Here is a 15,969-nt window from a genome sequence, read left to right on the forward strand (position 1 = left end):
CAAGCTCCAAGGCCGTGTGGACAGCTTGCGCGCATGAGATGCAGGTGAAGGTGACTGCATCGCTCAGCTGTACCATCCCGTTTGGCTGCTCTGCTGGTGAGGGATGGCTCAGCAGGATTTGTGGTGCCTGGAGACCTCCCTGCCCTACACCAGCACCCCGGGACCTTTGCTGAAGCCTTGCATGTGACAGCTCTGCTGGGACTGATGTTCCCTGGGGCTTTAGATCTGTGGAAGAGCTCTGCCCTTGCTCTCATCCCCCTGTTCCCTCTTGTTTTTGAATAGCAGTGCTGCTATGGCATATGGCAAGACATAACGAGAGGGCTTTTCCCATGAGCAAGGTTTTTCTTCTCTCAGTCCTTCCACTACCCAGAAGTACCTCCAAGATGAAGGCAGGAGGCATCACCTCCTTCCAACCCTTCTTGTAGATGGGCATCACATTAGCCACCCTCCAGCCATCTGATACCTCCCCTGCTAACCAAGACTGTTGGTAAATGATGGAGAGGGGCTTGGTGAGCTCTCCCGCCAGCTCCCTGAGTACTCCTGGCTGAATCCCATCCGGCCCCATAGACTTATGCGCATCTAGGTGCAGAAGCAGATCATTGACTACTTCCTCCTGGATTATGGGTGGGTTCTTCTGCTCTCCATCCTTATCTTCCAGCTCAGGAGGCTGAACACCCTGGGGATAGCTGGTCTGACTATTGAAGGTGGAGGCAAAGGAGGCATTCAGTATCTCAGCCTTCTCCTCGTCCTTGGTTGCAACTTTTCCCCCCACATCCAGTAAGGGATGGAGATTCTCCCTGGCTCTCTTTTTGTTGATGTATTTATAAAAGCTTTTTTTGTTGTCCTTAATGTTAGTGGCCAAGTTGAGCTCCAGCTGGGCTTTTGCCTTCCTAATTTTCTCTCTGTATAACCTAACGAGGTCTCTGTACTCCTCCTGAGTTGCCTCTCCCTTCTTCCAAAGGTGGTAAACCCTCCTTTTATTCCTAACTCCCATCAGAAGTTCCTTATTCATCCAGACTGGCCATTTTCCCCACCCTTTAAACTTGTGACACTTGGGGACAGCCTGCTCCTGGGCCTTTAAGATTTCTTTTTGAAGAGCATCCAGCCTTCCTGGACCCCTTTGCCCTTCAGGACTATCTCCCAAGGGACTCTCTCAACCAGTGTCCTGAACAAGCCAAAGTCCGCCCTCCGGAAGTCCAAGGTGGAGGTTTTGCTAACCCCCCTCCTTACATTGCTACGAATTGAAAACTTGACCATTTCATGACCACTAAACCCAAGACGACCTCCAACCACCACATCTCCCACTAGTCCTTCTCTGTTTGTGAGCAGTAGGTCTAGCAAGGCTCTTCCCCTGGTAGGCTCACCTACCAGTTGTGTCAGGAAGTTCTCTTCCATGCACTCGAGGAACCTCCTAGCCTGCCTGCTCTCTGCTGTGTTATGTTTCCAGCAGACACCCGGCAGGTTGAAGTCCCCAACCAGAACAAGGGCTGGCGATTGCGAGACTTCAGCCAGCCATTTATAGAATACTTCGTCTGTGTCCTCATCCTGGTCGGGTGGTCTATAGCATACTCCCAGCACAACATCTCTCTTATTTCCCTTCCCCTTCAACCTTACCCATAAACACTTGACTTTACCAGCACTGGAATCTAGCTCTATACAATCAAAACATTCCCTAATGCACAGAGCCACACCCACGCCTCTCCTTCCTTGCCTATCCCTAGAGTCCTCTTGGGCCTCATCGGGCAAGAAAATTGGGGCTTTCTTCCTCCTCAAAACCTGTCCCAAGTGGTGAGGTTCACTCCGAGAAAAGCAGCCAGCTGCAAGAGCCACCACCGCCGAGCACCAAGTGCTTCGGAATGTTGTGCAGAAAGTGGGAGGCCGCCAACGCTCTATGACAGTGCTTCACCGGGCATTTCGGCACATTTCTGGCCAACTTTGGCTCAAAAAACCTGCCGTTGAGGACTGGCCGAGCCACTGGGAGAAGGTCAATGTCAACTGCAAGGGCCTACGCAGCAGGGGCCTTGCACCAACCACACGCCGACTCCTCAACGGCGGGTTCCCTCGTCCCCCCTTTTCCCACAGTTTCATCTTCTTCCGACGGCTGGGCGTGCGTTTTAGTCTTTCATCAGCCAAAACCCCCAAAAGCCCTGGCCATTCTGCCCGGAAGGTATCAAAAAAAATACCCGAGAGGAAAATCATTCCGCCAAGACCATCCTTTAGCCTTCCTTGCCATCCTCAAGTATTTTGAATTGCACGTTTTTAATGCTTAGATTAAGTTTTTACCCCAAACAACGTCGCACAATCAAATCAGGTCATGGGTTTAGGAGGAACTTAAACTGCAACTCCAAAGTGATTAACAGTTACGTATTTCCCACAAATTCCACCAACAGGCCCCTGGAACCTTTACCAAGTCTGTTACCAATGGTGTTAATTACCACCAAGCCCATTCCTGCCGTGTTATTTGAATAGAATTGGGGGGATTTAAGGGAGCTGTGACGCTGAGCTGCTAAACTGGTGACCGGTGGCTCACAGAAGCCATTCCAGCAGGGGATTTTTGCTAAATACACTCAAAAATCGCTAAAATCGCCACCCAGCTCCTTCCCTGCTGGCAAATTTGTTGTCGTGGATGGTACCGAGATGGGAATCAGCCGGCAGAGCCACCGTGATGTGCCCCTGAAGGCATCTCGGGTTTGGAGGGAAGGTTTCCATCTCCTGCGTCCTCTGGCAATGGTTTCTGGGCACGATCGAGGGCACGGGGTGTATTTTCTGGCCTCCAAGTCCTTCACATCCCAAGTCCCTTCCGAATCGTTTCTCCGTTAAAGAAAATAACGAGAATTCCCGTTAAATAACAAGTGCTCAAGGATTCCGTTTCCCTTTACCTACTGCTCCTTCCTTGCTTTGCGCCATCGCTCCCCATGAAAACACCCGGTGGCGACCTTGTTTGGTATAAAACTACCTGACCGCAGTTCTTTGGTGGGGGGGAAGCTGAAAAGTGGGGAAAGTGGAGATAAAGGGGTGGAAAATTAATGGGAGGAAGTTGAACCGCTTTTTAAAAAATATAATGTCGTCACCCTCAGCACTCGATATGCCATTTCGTGCCTACTTGGGAAAACTCTGCAGTTTGTTTAGCGGTAAAAGGTGGTATATAGGGAAAAAAAACAACCCCAAGATATCCAACGAATAACCAAAAAGCACTTAATCAACCCCAAACTTTGGAGATATTTAGTCCCCAAACCGGCCGCAGCACGTTGCTCAGTAAGACGAGCTTCCCCGAAACACAATTTTGGCGATGGCCCCCCCAGAGAACGATCTCTTAACGGCGCGAGGTTCATTTAGGCGGACTCTTGATCTCCCTTTTCCCTCCCACGCGTGACGAGATGCTAATTATTTCCACTCGCACCAATTATTTCCACTGCAGTGAGCCGTTCCCCTTCGGATTATCGCTGACCTGGGCGCCAGCCTGGCCCAGAAGCCAAGCAAAAGGCTCCATCTCACGTTATTAAACATTCCAGTACTTGAACTCCTGAAATGATTTCTCAGCCTTTGGCGCTGGATTAATCAGTCAATGGTTTTCAGAGCGCTCTGGACGCGAGAGCTTCTGAAGTGCTGTTAGTGGCCAATCTAGAGCTGTCAATGCTAATAAAAAGCATGCACTTAATTCCTCACTTTACTCTACGCTGCTCACTTTAGTATTAATAAAAATACCTTTTTTCAGAACGCTTCTCTTGGAGGGCTCTGGCCCTCAAACGACTAAAGATCCGCACAAAAACGAGCGCAAAACTCCTCGTCAGCTTTTCTGCACTGGCAGCAAATTTGTCTTTTCTGCAGCTTTGGTGGGGAGCACCTGTAGCGTCCCTGAACTCCAAACGCGTCTCACCCCAGGCGTGCCATTACCTGCGCAGCGAGCGGAATCAGCCGTGCAGGATTTTCTTGCCGTGCCGCAGAAGGTGACCCTGCGAAAAGAAGAGCAGAGAAATGAGCCTGGCGGTCACACCCAGCCAAGGGGGAGGAGCTGGGGGACCCCAACCCCACCTCTGCCCTCGGCAGCAGGGCTGGAAAGGACCCTCTGCGCAGAGAGAAGGGGCCTGGTGTGGATTTCACCTCGAGCCCTCTTCCTCAGCCCAAAGGCACACAACTCCCTCTCTTTCTCAGCCCCCAAACCAGCCCCACCAGCCCCTTTGCCAGCCCCGCCAGCAGGAGTCCCGCTCTCCCTGTCAGGCCCCAAACCGGCTCCCCCTCTCTGCTTCCTCACCTCCTCTGCAGCCCCCCGGGCAACACTGAGGGAGCGCAGCCACCCCACAGCACCCCAAACCCCCCAGGACATAGGCACCCCGCGGGCAGCCGGGCCCAGCCGCCCCCCTCCCACCCGACAATGCCCCCCCCACAAGCCCCCCGTGCCCTCACCCCTCAGGGCCGCCCACTCGCCTTGACACGCTCCAGCTGCCTCACCACGTGCTCACGGCAGCCCCGCGGGCCTGGCCCAACCCACCACCCGCCTGCCAAGCCCCGCTTTCCCCCCCACACCGCCCCGCATTCATTTCCAGGCGGCCGCCATTTTCCCCCGGCCCCCTCAGCTGCCGGAGCACCCCGCCCCAGCCACAACGTGCACCCATTGGCCGCCGCTGCCCCGCCGCCCGCCCCTTCCTCCTTGGGCAGCGCCGCTCCATTGGCCCGTCACTGCCGTCAATCCCCATTCCACTGTGCCCCTGCTGAGACAATCCGACCAATTGGAGGGCGCGCAGTGATCTGACCAATAGGAGGGCGCCGTGGCGATCCCATCAATGGGAGCTCCCATCAATGGGAGCGAGTACTGGGGGGGTGTGTGGGGGGGGTGTCCGCGCATGCGCAGTGCAGCCATACAGCAGGCGAGTGCCCTCCACTCGCCGTCTGGCTACACGTGGATTTTGAGGCCTGAATAGCTCTTTCTAAAGAAATCTTTCCACAGCCTTTTCCTAGCCTGAACTCCTTTACCTAATAAAAAAATCACAGAATCCTCAGAGATAGAAACAGGCTTTCTTTGCCTTTTAGGAACCGCCTACGGCGCAGACGTTGCCCCTTCTGTATCTATTCACAGCCAGATCTCTCCTCAGAGAACACAAATTGGCTGTTTACACTTCTACAGAAGAGCTGCTAAACAGAGGCACATCTCTTTAGACTTCGATGTTGACACTGAGGATACAGAACAGCTAATCAGACGGGCTCTCTGTTTAGACCTAGATTCTGACGCTGGAATAGCTCTTTATGAATACAGCATTTCCAAATCTTTTCCTAGTCTAAGCTCCTTGACAGCGTCCAGAATTTTGATCTCCTTTTAGATAACAGAAATGAATTTTATTTTATTTTTCAAGAGCTATAAAAAGAAGAGCTTGTTCTCTCTTTCAGAGCCTGGCACCCAGAGTTACAGGTTTGAACCTGTCCTTCCAAGTCCTCTTCCTGAGCAGAGCAGAAGGATCCCCTCCCTCAACCTGCTGGCACTGTAGTTCTGCCATACATCCTTTAGTGTTTGGTTGGTTAGCTCAAAATGCGTAATTGTGTCTTTTGGCTTTTTAGTATTCTCTTTTTCTTTTTGAAAGAAAAAGGCATGAGGTATTCATTACTGTTAACTAATGTCACAGGGATAGGCCTGTTTTACCCAGGTTGCAGAGACGCGTCACTGCCTCGGCGGCTACTTGACCTGCTGCCAGCCTTGCTTCCTGCTCGGCTTCCAGCTCTGCTCGGAGTTGTTCTGGTTTCTAGGAAGACAAAAGATACCCATCAGTATTAGAGGTAAGGACGGAAAAGGTGTGCAGGCAGCCCCCAAAATTCCTCATTGCACCAACTAAACAAAAAAAACCAGAGTAAAACTTTGAAGCCGGGGTTCATCCTATCTAACTGGAGTGGCTTAATTGAGGCAGCTAAAAAAACCCCAAACCTAGTTACTCTGTGCTCAGCAGGGAGAGACAGGTCTGTCCAGTAGCCACATGGGTTTGACCTCACTGCACAGTGCGAGCTGCACACTCAGCCTGGGGCCTGTGTGCAGAAGAGAGAGAGAGAGAGAAACCAAGAGGCCCAGGGAGCAGGAAAGAAGGGCGACGGGGAAAGTAGAGGGAGAGGAAGGATGACAGAGAGAGAGAGGGACTTGGAGAAAAGAGAAAGGGCGGACAGGGAGCAGAGCACAGCAAGAGAAAGGAAGGGAGGTACAGGGACGCAAAAAACAGGACCCAGAGGGAAAGGGGAAGGGCAGGGAGGCAGAAGAGGGCTGACAGGAGCCCATGGGCCCAGGACTCACCGCAGCTCCCGGCTCTGCAGATCTGTCCTGTCGGCCTGTGCCAGCCTCCCCTCAGCCGACACAAGATGGCCGCCGGGAGCCCTGTGCCAGGTCCACAACTCCCAGCGTGCCCCGGGGCGCCCCCTCCTGCCCTCTGACCCCGCGGGAACCATGGCCGCCTCCCCGGGGCTGCCCTGGCCCAAGGCCAGGCCCTGGAGCACCGCTGGGGCCGGGAGGAGGAGGTCAGGGAGGGAGAGAAGGTTGGGAGAGGGCGGCGGGGTGGGGGGAGAGGGGCGGGAAGGGCCAGAGGGCCGGGGAGAGCAGGGGGGAGCTGGTCAGGGAGGGGTGGGAGGAGAAGTGCTGGTGAGGAGCGGGCAAGAGATGGAGGGCAAGAGATGCTGGTTAAGGACTCGTCTGCTGAGACATGGCTCAGGACCACACCAGGGCCAGCAGCGCTGCTTTCTGCATCCCGTGGGGGCGCTGGGCAGAGGGACGGGTTGGCAGATCCCGGCACGAGGTACATGTGTGGGGCGTCAGGGTGACTCTCGCCTGGTTTTTCCCAGCAAAGCCCCAGCCGGTGCCAGCCCCGAGCTGCAGCCCCGGGGCCGAGGCTGCAGGAGCCGGGCATTTCTGCAGGTGCCGCACCCTGCACAGCTGCTGCAGCCTTTGTCACCCAGAGTTTTCCCCTCTGTTCTGTTCCTGAGGAGGAGCGATGGCCCTGAGCTGCGGGGCTGTGCTCTCCACACCCAGTTCATGGAATAAATTTGTTGTGTTTCATAAGATGCTGGTTTTGTCTGCTGCCAGAGAGGGAGGGGAGGCCGAGCCGGGCCACGGGGGCTGCTCCCTCTCGCCCACCCACTGCCTGGGCTGCCAGGAGGAGCCGGGCTGGCCCCGCCGCCACAGCCCAGCTCCATCGCTGACAGCTGCAGGCTGGAGACCTTGTGGGGCTGGGAGCCGGGGCATTCCTGAGGCCTCCCCAGCCGAGTCTGCCTGAGGCTGCGGGGCCTGGCCATGGCAGAGCGCCACAGCCTCTGAGCACTGCCGGCCCGCTCGCCCTCAGCCTGCGCTGCTGGCCCCGGCCCCTCAGTGGGCCCTTCCCCATGCCGCCGTGGGCCCTGACGCGGTGTGGAGGCCGTGACGCTGTAGGTAGTTAGGGTCTGGCGGCCGGAAGATATCGCGCTGTACGGAAAGATAGAGCCCCTCCCCCAATGGCGGTTAGTTGATGATGTAAGCAGACGGAAGTGACGTTGTAAACTCGAGCTATATAAGGCTGTGCCACGTGCTAATAAACGCCATTTGCCGTCCACCACATTGGTGTCTGTGAGTCGATGGACCGAGCGGCCTGTGATTGGTCGCTGTGCCGTTCCTGAACCAGGTCGCCACGCCTACCCCAGGCAACAAGTGGTGCCGAAACCCGGGAATCGTCACCTGGATTCGGGTGAACGGCGGCCGGAGCGGCTGGACCAGCCCGGCGGGGGAGGTCAGGGGAGGACGCTCCCACACCAGGACCAACAAGGAGGATGGAAGCCCTTGTGAAGGTCGTATCCCAAGTATATAAACAGTGGGGGATTGATTGTAAGCTCAACGATTTTACCCTTGCAGTTGCGAGGCTTTTACAATTTTTCATTCGCAATGAAGAGAAAACGCGAGGGGGAAAAATTCCCCTCACGGATTGGAGAGAAATAAAGATCGCATGCGCCGATTGGGCCCCATCGGCCACGCTAGCGTTCCCGGTCCGGGTGGCGGATGGGGGACAAAGGGTCCACTCGCCAATAAATCCTAAGGATATACAAGCGATTGTTAAAGCAATCGCAGACAAAGGGCTTAATTCTGCCATGGTTTCCACCCTCATAGACGGAGTTTTCGGGGGGGACGACATGCTCCCGTTCGATATAAAACAAGCTTGTAGATTGATCTTTGACGGAGCAGGGATGATTGTTTTTAAACAAGAATGGGAGGACAACTGTACGAAGCAACTAGCCCAAATAACCGGAGCGGACCACCCGCTACACGGCTCCAGCCTGCAGCGGCTAATGGGTACAGACCCTACAATGGTTACCCCCCAGGCGCAAGCTCAAGGCATGCGGGCCCATGAAGTTATGACAACCACTCGTGCGGCCAGAGAAGCTATTCGTGTAGCCTCTAGAATTGTCGCCAAGCCATCGCCATGGTCCACAATAAAACAAAATGAAAGTGAGAACTTTTCGCAATTCGTAGACCGCCTTCAGGCAGCGGTCGACTCCTCGACCCTGCCCGCGGAAGCAAAAGGCCCAGTCGTTGCAGACTGCTTACCTCAGCAGTGTAATTCGAAAACCAAAGACATTTTACGATCTCTACCACCGGGGTCAACTATCGCAGACATGATTAAGCATGTCGTGAATGAAGAGCATTTAGCCCCGATTCAAGTGGCTGTTCGCACCGCAATAACTGATCTGATGGCATGTTTTAAATGTGGCCAAGCAGGCCATGTTGTGGCAAACTGCCCTCGGTTGGGGGATCCGCCAACAGCGCTCCCCCCACACCAGAATCGCTCTAGAGGGCCGTGTTGGTCTTGTGGAAAGAAAGGACATTTCGCTAAGGAATGCAGAACTAAAATTCAGGGAAATGGGATGGGGAGAGGGCACCTGGGCCGCACACAGCCTTCTCCCACACAGCTCCCGCGGCACAGTCATACCAACCTTGGGTGGGGCGAGGCGCTTTCGAACCCGTTGCCCCCTCGAGAAGCGACCAGCTTTATGGCCCAACCGATAGTCCAACTGAGTCAGCCCTTATCTCAGGGACAGCAAGGACCACCCCTTGGGGGCGAGACCTTGGGGTGGCCCTGGCAATAAAGTGTGACAACCCACCGGTGGTGTGGGGGATCTGTTCTCTCTATAATATCCCCAATGGCACCACCGTTAAGGTCCCCTTTTTGATTGACACCGGAGCAGATGTTACAGTTCTTCCCGAGTCGAGCTGGCCCCCATGTTGGAAATTGGAAGACGCCCCCATGGTGGGCGGAGTTGGGGGATTAACCCAAGCTCGGAAGAGTGCCCAATTAATAGCAATTACGCTTCACACTGAAAAGGGACCGGAGAAAACCATCAACCTTTTCCCATATGTCATGCCAGGAGTCCCACCACTATTGGGAAGGGACGCTCTAGCCCTATTAAATGCCAGGGTGACAAATTTCCCTTAAGGGCCACTGCCGTACACCCATTTCCACCAATTAGACTGACGTGGAAATCGTCCGATCCAGTGTGGGTCGAGCAGTGGCCCCTGTCGAAGCCTCGAATGGATGCTCTTCTCGAGCTAGTCGATCGCGAGCTACAACGAGGTCACATAGAGCCTTCTACTAGCCCATGGAACACCCCAGTTTTTGTAACACCCAAGCGGAACGGTGAGGGGTTTCGCCTCCTCCATGACCTACGTGAAGTAAACAAAAGAATCCAACCAATGGGCCCTGTCCAAACGCTGCTGCCCATGAACTCTATGATACCGGAAGGGCAACCTTGCGCTGTCCTCGATATTAAAGACTGTTTCTTTTCAATACCTCTGCATGAGGAGGATAAGGAACGGTTTGCCTTTTCTGTCATGTTTCCAAATAGCCAACGCCCCAACCTACGCTTCCAGTGGAAAGTGCTGCCACAAGGAATGATTAACTCACCTACTATCTGTCAAATCACAGTGGATCAGGCGTTGGCACCGGTCCGACGCAGCGACCCAACTGCGACTATCATTCAATATATGGATGATATTTTGATCGCCGCGCCATCAGGGAGCCAGGTGGACCAGCTGGTGCTAATGGTTTCAGAGACTCTCAAAACAAACGGGTTTGAGATCGCGAGCGCAAAAATTAAAAAAGGACCATGTGTTAGTTTTTTGGGAGTGGGGATCACAAGCTCCTACGTGACCCCCCCCCAAATGAAAATCCGTCGAAACATCAAAACGCTTCATGACATACAACAGCTAGTAGGGTCCTTGCAATGGCTCCGCAATATCGTCCTGATCCCTCCAGAAACCATGGCCCCCCTGTACGATCTTTTAAAAGGACAACACCCGTGGGAACCAAAAACTCTAACACCGGAAGCACTGACTTCTCTTGACTTTATCGAGCGTCAGGTATCGTCAAGCTCACTCGCCAGATGGAACCCGGCTGTACCACTCGATCTGTACGTGCATTTCACGGAAGGGGGGGGAGTAGGGGCACTGGCCCAGGGCCCCCCCGAAAAAAGCTCAACCAATACAATGGGTAGTCCTGGGAAAACCGTCACGTGCATTCTCCCCAGGAGTCGAGTGCCTTGGTAACCTCATCATGAAAGGCAGAAAACTCGCCCTAAGACATCTAGGCATTGAACCTGCCAGAATATACCTACCCTTCCGCAAACGGCTCCCAAAACAATCAGTGGCAATGTCAGAGTATCTAGCTATAGCCCTCATCGGATTTGGTGGGGAAGTCCAGTATGCCACAAGGCCCCCTTGGACTCAAATGCTGGCCATTGTCGATATCGACCTTCCACAGAAGATCATGGACCGGCCCCAGTCGGGACCAACGGTCTTCACAGACGCATCCTCAGCGACCTCAACCGCGGCAGCAGTATGGCAATCGGGAGGAGAATGGCACTGCATTAAAATGACCGATTGTGCGCTTTCAGTCCAACAGCTGGAAGCGGCAGCCGTAGTACTAGCGTGCGGACTGTTTCCAACGGAACATCTCAATATAGTAACTGATTCAATGTTCGTGGCCAAGCTTTGCTTAGCCATGTCAGGGCCCGGTGTGTCAACATCTACAGTAGCTCTAATGCTAGAAGAAGCGCTTTTTTCCCGAAAAGGTACCATATCGGTCATCCACATCAACAGCCACACCCCAGTTAAAGGGTTTTTCCAAACCGGTAACGACAAAGCAGATGCCGCTGCTAAAGGATTATGGACACTAAGAGATGCCCGCCAACTACACGAATCTCTCCACATTGGAGCTAAAGCGCTAGCAAAGAGATGTGGGATTTCAGCCACTGACGCGAAACACATAGTAGCTACGTGTCCCCACTGCCAAAAAGTACCACTGTGGTCCAGTGGAATTAACCCCAGAGGTCTCAAAGCCTCCGAGGTGTGGCAGACGGATTTTACGCTCTGTCAGTTGCTGAAACTCGGGCGTGGCTAGCGGTAACCGTAGACACATATAGCGGGGTGATCGTAGCTACACAACACCTTAAGACCGACTCCAAAGCAACCATCCAACATTGGCTGACAGCCATGGCGTGGCTCGGCGTCCCTAATCAAATCAAAACAGACAATGGGCCGAACTTTGTATCTAAGTCAGTCCGAGCATTCGCTCTGAAATGGGGTATTACTCTATTATGTGGCATCCCGTATAATAGCACAGGACAAGCCATAGTAGAACGAGCGAACCAAACTCTGAAATCTAAATTGGAGGTACTAGCAAAAACAGAAGGTTTTACCAACACTGTTCCCTCAGGAGACCAGGCGCGCTTGCTAGCGACTGCGTTATTGGCACTAAACCAGTTTCCCAGAGGAGAGGAGATGAACAGTCCCGCCCAAAAACATTGGGCCACTCGAGCACTAGAAGAAGGCCCGTCGGTCATAGTTAGAAATGAGCTGCGAGACTGGGAACAAGGGTGGAAGTTAGTCCTGACAGGCCGAGGGTATGCTGCGGTCAGAAAAGACGGCAGAATTAAATGGTGTCCGCTTAAGTCTATTAAACTGGACCTTCAGAATAAGACTAACGTAATTAATGAAAACTGTGAGTTTCTGTTTACAGGACCGGATCATCGGACACCCCCGTAACCCGTATACCCCAGTGGCAAAAGAAGTTGACAAGCCAGCAGGCGCCCTATCCAAGCCTGGGACCCCCGCATTGGCAGAAACCAAGCGCCCAAAATGCCAAGTGGGTTTGTTCTATTATTGGAGTTACACCTTGTCTGTCACTGGAAAAGTTTAATGAATCCTCAGAGTATTGTGTCCAGGTATCTTTAGTCCCTAAGATCTTTTACCATTCTGACGACTTTGTCTACGACTCGCACATCACCCCAGAACATCATCTGTCAAAACGGGAACCCTTTACAGCAATAACGGTAGCTACTCTAATGCTCATAGGAGGTGCGGGACTAGGTACAGGAGTAGCATCCTTGGTGCAACAGAGTAAAGAGTTTAATGCCTTGAGGGTGGCAGTAGACGAGGACTTGGCTAGAATTCAACAATCAATAACTGCATTAGAACAATCGATTAGATCATTATCTGAAGTCGTGTTACAAAATCGAAGAGGATTAGACCTGATGTTTTTACAACAAGGGGGGGGGTGCGCTGCGCTGAAAGAAGAGTGCTGTGTGTATGCGGACCACACCGGAATAGCAAGAGACACTATGGCCAAATTACGAGAGGGATTAGAAAAACGGAAAAAGGAACGAGAGGCACAACAACACTGGTTCGAATCATGGTTTAACCATTCACCATGGTTAACCACCCTGATATCTACCTTGATAGGACCGATCGTAATGATCATAATAGCACTAATCTTTGGACCCTGTATACTAAATAGGCTCGTGTCGTTTGTCAAAAGCCGGCTAGAGAAGGTTAACATTCTGTTAGTAGAACGCCGACAACTGCTTTAAGAATGTGTTTACATTGTGTTACTGCCAATTATCCCCGGTTACCTCAGGTTACACCCCGTTATTACCAGTTACCCCCTAAGTTCCACCTGTTCACTGTGCCTTATGTTTTTCATTCGAGTTTTCTATTTTTCTATTTTAGCTGGTTTGGTTATCCATAGGGAGGGGGGAAATGTAGGTAGTTAGGGTCTGGCGGCCGGAAGATATCGCGCTGTACGGAAAGATAGAGCCCCTCCCCCAATGGCGGTTAGTTGGTGATGTAAGCAGACGGAAGTGACGTTGTAAACTCGAGCTATATAAGGCTGTGCCACGTGCTAATAAACGCCATTTGCCGTCCACCACATTGGTGTCTGCGAGCTGATGGACCGAGCGGCCTGTGATTGGTCGCCGCGCCGTTCCTGAACCAGGTCGCCACGCCTACCCCAGGCAACACCGTTCCTCCTGGCACAATGTGATCAATTTTTGCTTCCATAACACCTGTGCCAAGGAGATCTTTTTCCAGTTCTCTAGAACCTCAGCAAGGGCCGTCCCCCTTTCAATGCTGACTGTTGACCCCATCTTTACTTCTACGCTATATCATAAATTGCAAGTTTAAACACAAGAGTATCCCAGTCTAATTCTGTCTGGAATTACCCGTGCCCAAGCCTCTTAGGTGAACTCGCCTGATTTGCCAGCAATTCGAGTGCTGGAAGCGGGTCTGTCCAGAGGAATATCTGGCTTGTCCTCTCTTGTGTCCTAGAGTCCCATCTGGGTCGCCAAAATCTCTTAAAGAATTTCACTGCTCGGTGGGTACCTCTAGGTTTGCGTTATTGACAACTCAGAGTTGGGCCATCTCCTCAGTGAGTGACAAAGACTGACAAGGAATAATCTCGTTTATATACAGTTAAAACAAAGATTACATAATTGGTATTTCTTTCCAAGAGGGTCTGGGTGTTCCCTTACAGCTTTTCAGCTCTCTAGTCTTTAGTAACTTCAAAAGTCCATACCGTTCCTCTGCCTCAGGTGATTCTTCATCGTCTCGTTCCAGTTCTCCTTTTGAGGTTGCAGCTCACTGGGGCGGTCTCTGGTCACCACAGTCTCTTCTCTTCTTTAAATGGTCTTTACCTGTAGGATTCTTAGAAACTTAAGACATTCTATTAATTACTGGCTTGTTGCATGAAAGGGGCAAAGTGGTTTTGGCAGAAGATAAACCCCCTTGCGTTCTAACACACCTCGCCGAGGTGGGAGGCCAGGTGCAGCTAGGTTTAAATTCGGAGTGATGCCCAATTCAGCACTATCAGTCCAGTCGTGTTTAATATGTATTAAACTATTACGATTTGGATACACTGGTAGTGGACTGCACCTTCAGTCTAGTCGTGCTCCTGAACTAGCACGGCTACTCTCCAGTCTTTAGTCGCGTTCAGTGAGAAACCGAAACAACCAGCTACTGAAACAGTACAGTTTATTTACACAACAGGTATACAGGTTCTTAGGATTGCTGGTGATAAATACACTGTCTGCAAAGCATGTGCAAATGAAAGTATACAAAACACGCGACAAAGTTATAAACGATACAGCCTGGCTATAAATGTAGGAAAGAGATTCTCTAGAGAAATTTCTAAGTTTCCCGAGAAAGAGCTCGGTATGATCCAAGTCTTACCCAAAGGCGTCCCTATGTGGGGGAAGAAAGGCTCAGCCTGTCGATTGATCCCAGAAATCAGCAACGGAATTCTTTGAGATGGTGTCTTCCCTGGGTATTTCCCCTCTCTCGGGCTACTTTTATACTATTTGTTATCTTCAAGGTGGAGTTTGAGTGACTTTAGTCATACATACTTTTACTATGATTGGTGTAAAATTCTCTCGCTTCACAATTAAAGGTAGAGTTTACAAGAAATTCAGGGCGCAGACTCAAGAAGGACTGGTTGCACCTTGGAAGCGTTAGCCTTCAGGATGGAGGTGTGTTTTGGTATTATAATGGCATTATAATGATCAAAGTTCTCACAAAGGACAGCATTTCATCAAAAGTTGACAAAATGTTGGCTCAGGGTGGTGAGCGGGCAGCTAATTGGCAGCTTATCTGTATCATGGTATCCTCCCATTCCCGTATCTGCTATACATCATAAGGTAAAGCCGCGGAATAATTGCATCCCGCCCTGTACCTCCTGTAGCTTCATGAGCATCCTCGTCAGGGAACCACAGGTGTTGTATTCTTCCTGCCAGCTGCGGCTGTTTTCTACCTCAGAAGCCTCTTGATTTTATACTTTGCCTTAATGTGCGAACAATGCTGTACTTTTATATTTTTAGCCAATTTAGTAATTATTCCACAATGCTTTAGTTTATGTCTATTTTCTAAATACCCAACCTTATCCAAGTTAATCATTTATTCCCTATCTGTTATTCTGTCTTATGCCTGCTATCTACTGTTGATTCAGCCTGACTGGGTTTTAAGCCAGCCACGGTAATGGGCTGTACAAAGGACAACTGAGCAGTATATTGCTTAGTATTGTTCTTACCACCTGCATATTATTAATCAATTCCCACAATACTATAATCTGTCTACTGGCTGATATATAATCATTTCCTATACTAAAGATTAAGCTCGGTCACGGTTGGCTGTTGCGTTGCCTAGCAGTCTACAAGGCTATTTGCTTTTCCAATGGCTCTGCCAGCACAGATGCAGATACTGGCACTCTTAGACGGGCAGGTACTGCTAGCGATACCATTACGGACACCGATACCAACATAGGCAGAGATACCAATACCAAGACCTTTAATTGCATCCAAAATTCTATCAGCATCTGTCATCGTACCTTCAACGGTGTCTCCATCTCCTATGGTGTCTGCAATGGCGTCTGCACTTCTCCCTGCCTCTGCAACCATTCCTGCCATGGTACTCGTCTCTGAAATGCTATCTGCACCTGCAACGGCATCTGCGTCTGCAGCACTCTCCGATACGGCTCCTGCATTTTCAGCGGCGTCTGTAACGGTGTCCCCATCTGCCATGGTACCTACATCTGCAGTGGTGTCCTGCTCTGCAATCGCGCCTGCGATGGCATCTGAAACATCAATGTTTTCTGCATCTGCAGAGCTACCAGCTCCATGACCTGCATCTGCAACCGCGTCTGCACTGGAGAGCTG

The sequence above is a fragment of the Rissa tridactyla genome, chromosome 26 (assembly GCF_028500815.1).
Source record: "Rissa tridactyla isolate bRisTri1 chromosome 26, bRisTri1.patW.cur.20221130, whole genome shotgun sequence".
Classification (NCBI taxonomy): Eukaryota; Metazoa; Chordata; class Aves; order Charadriiformes; family Laridae; genus Rissa; species Rissa tridactyla.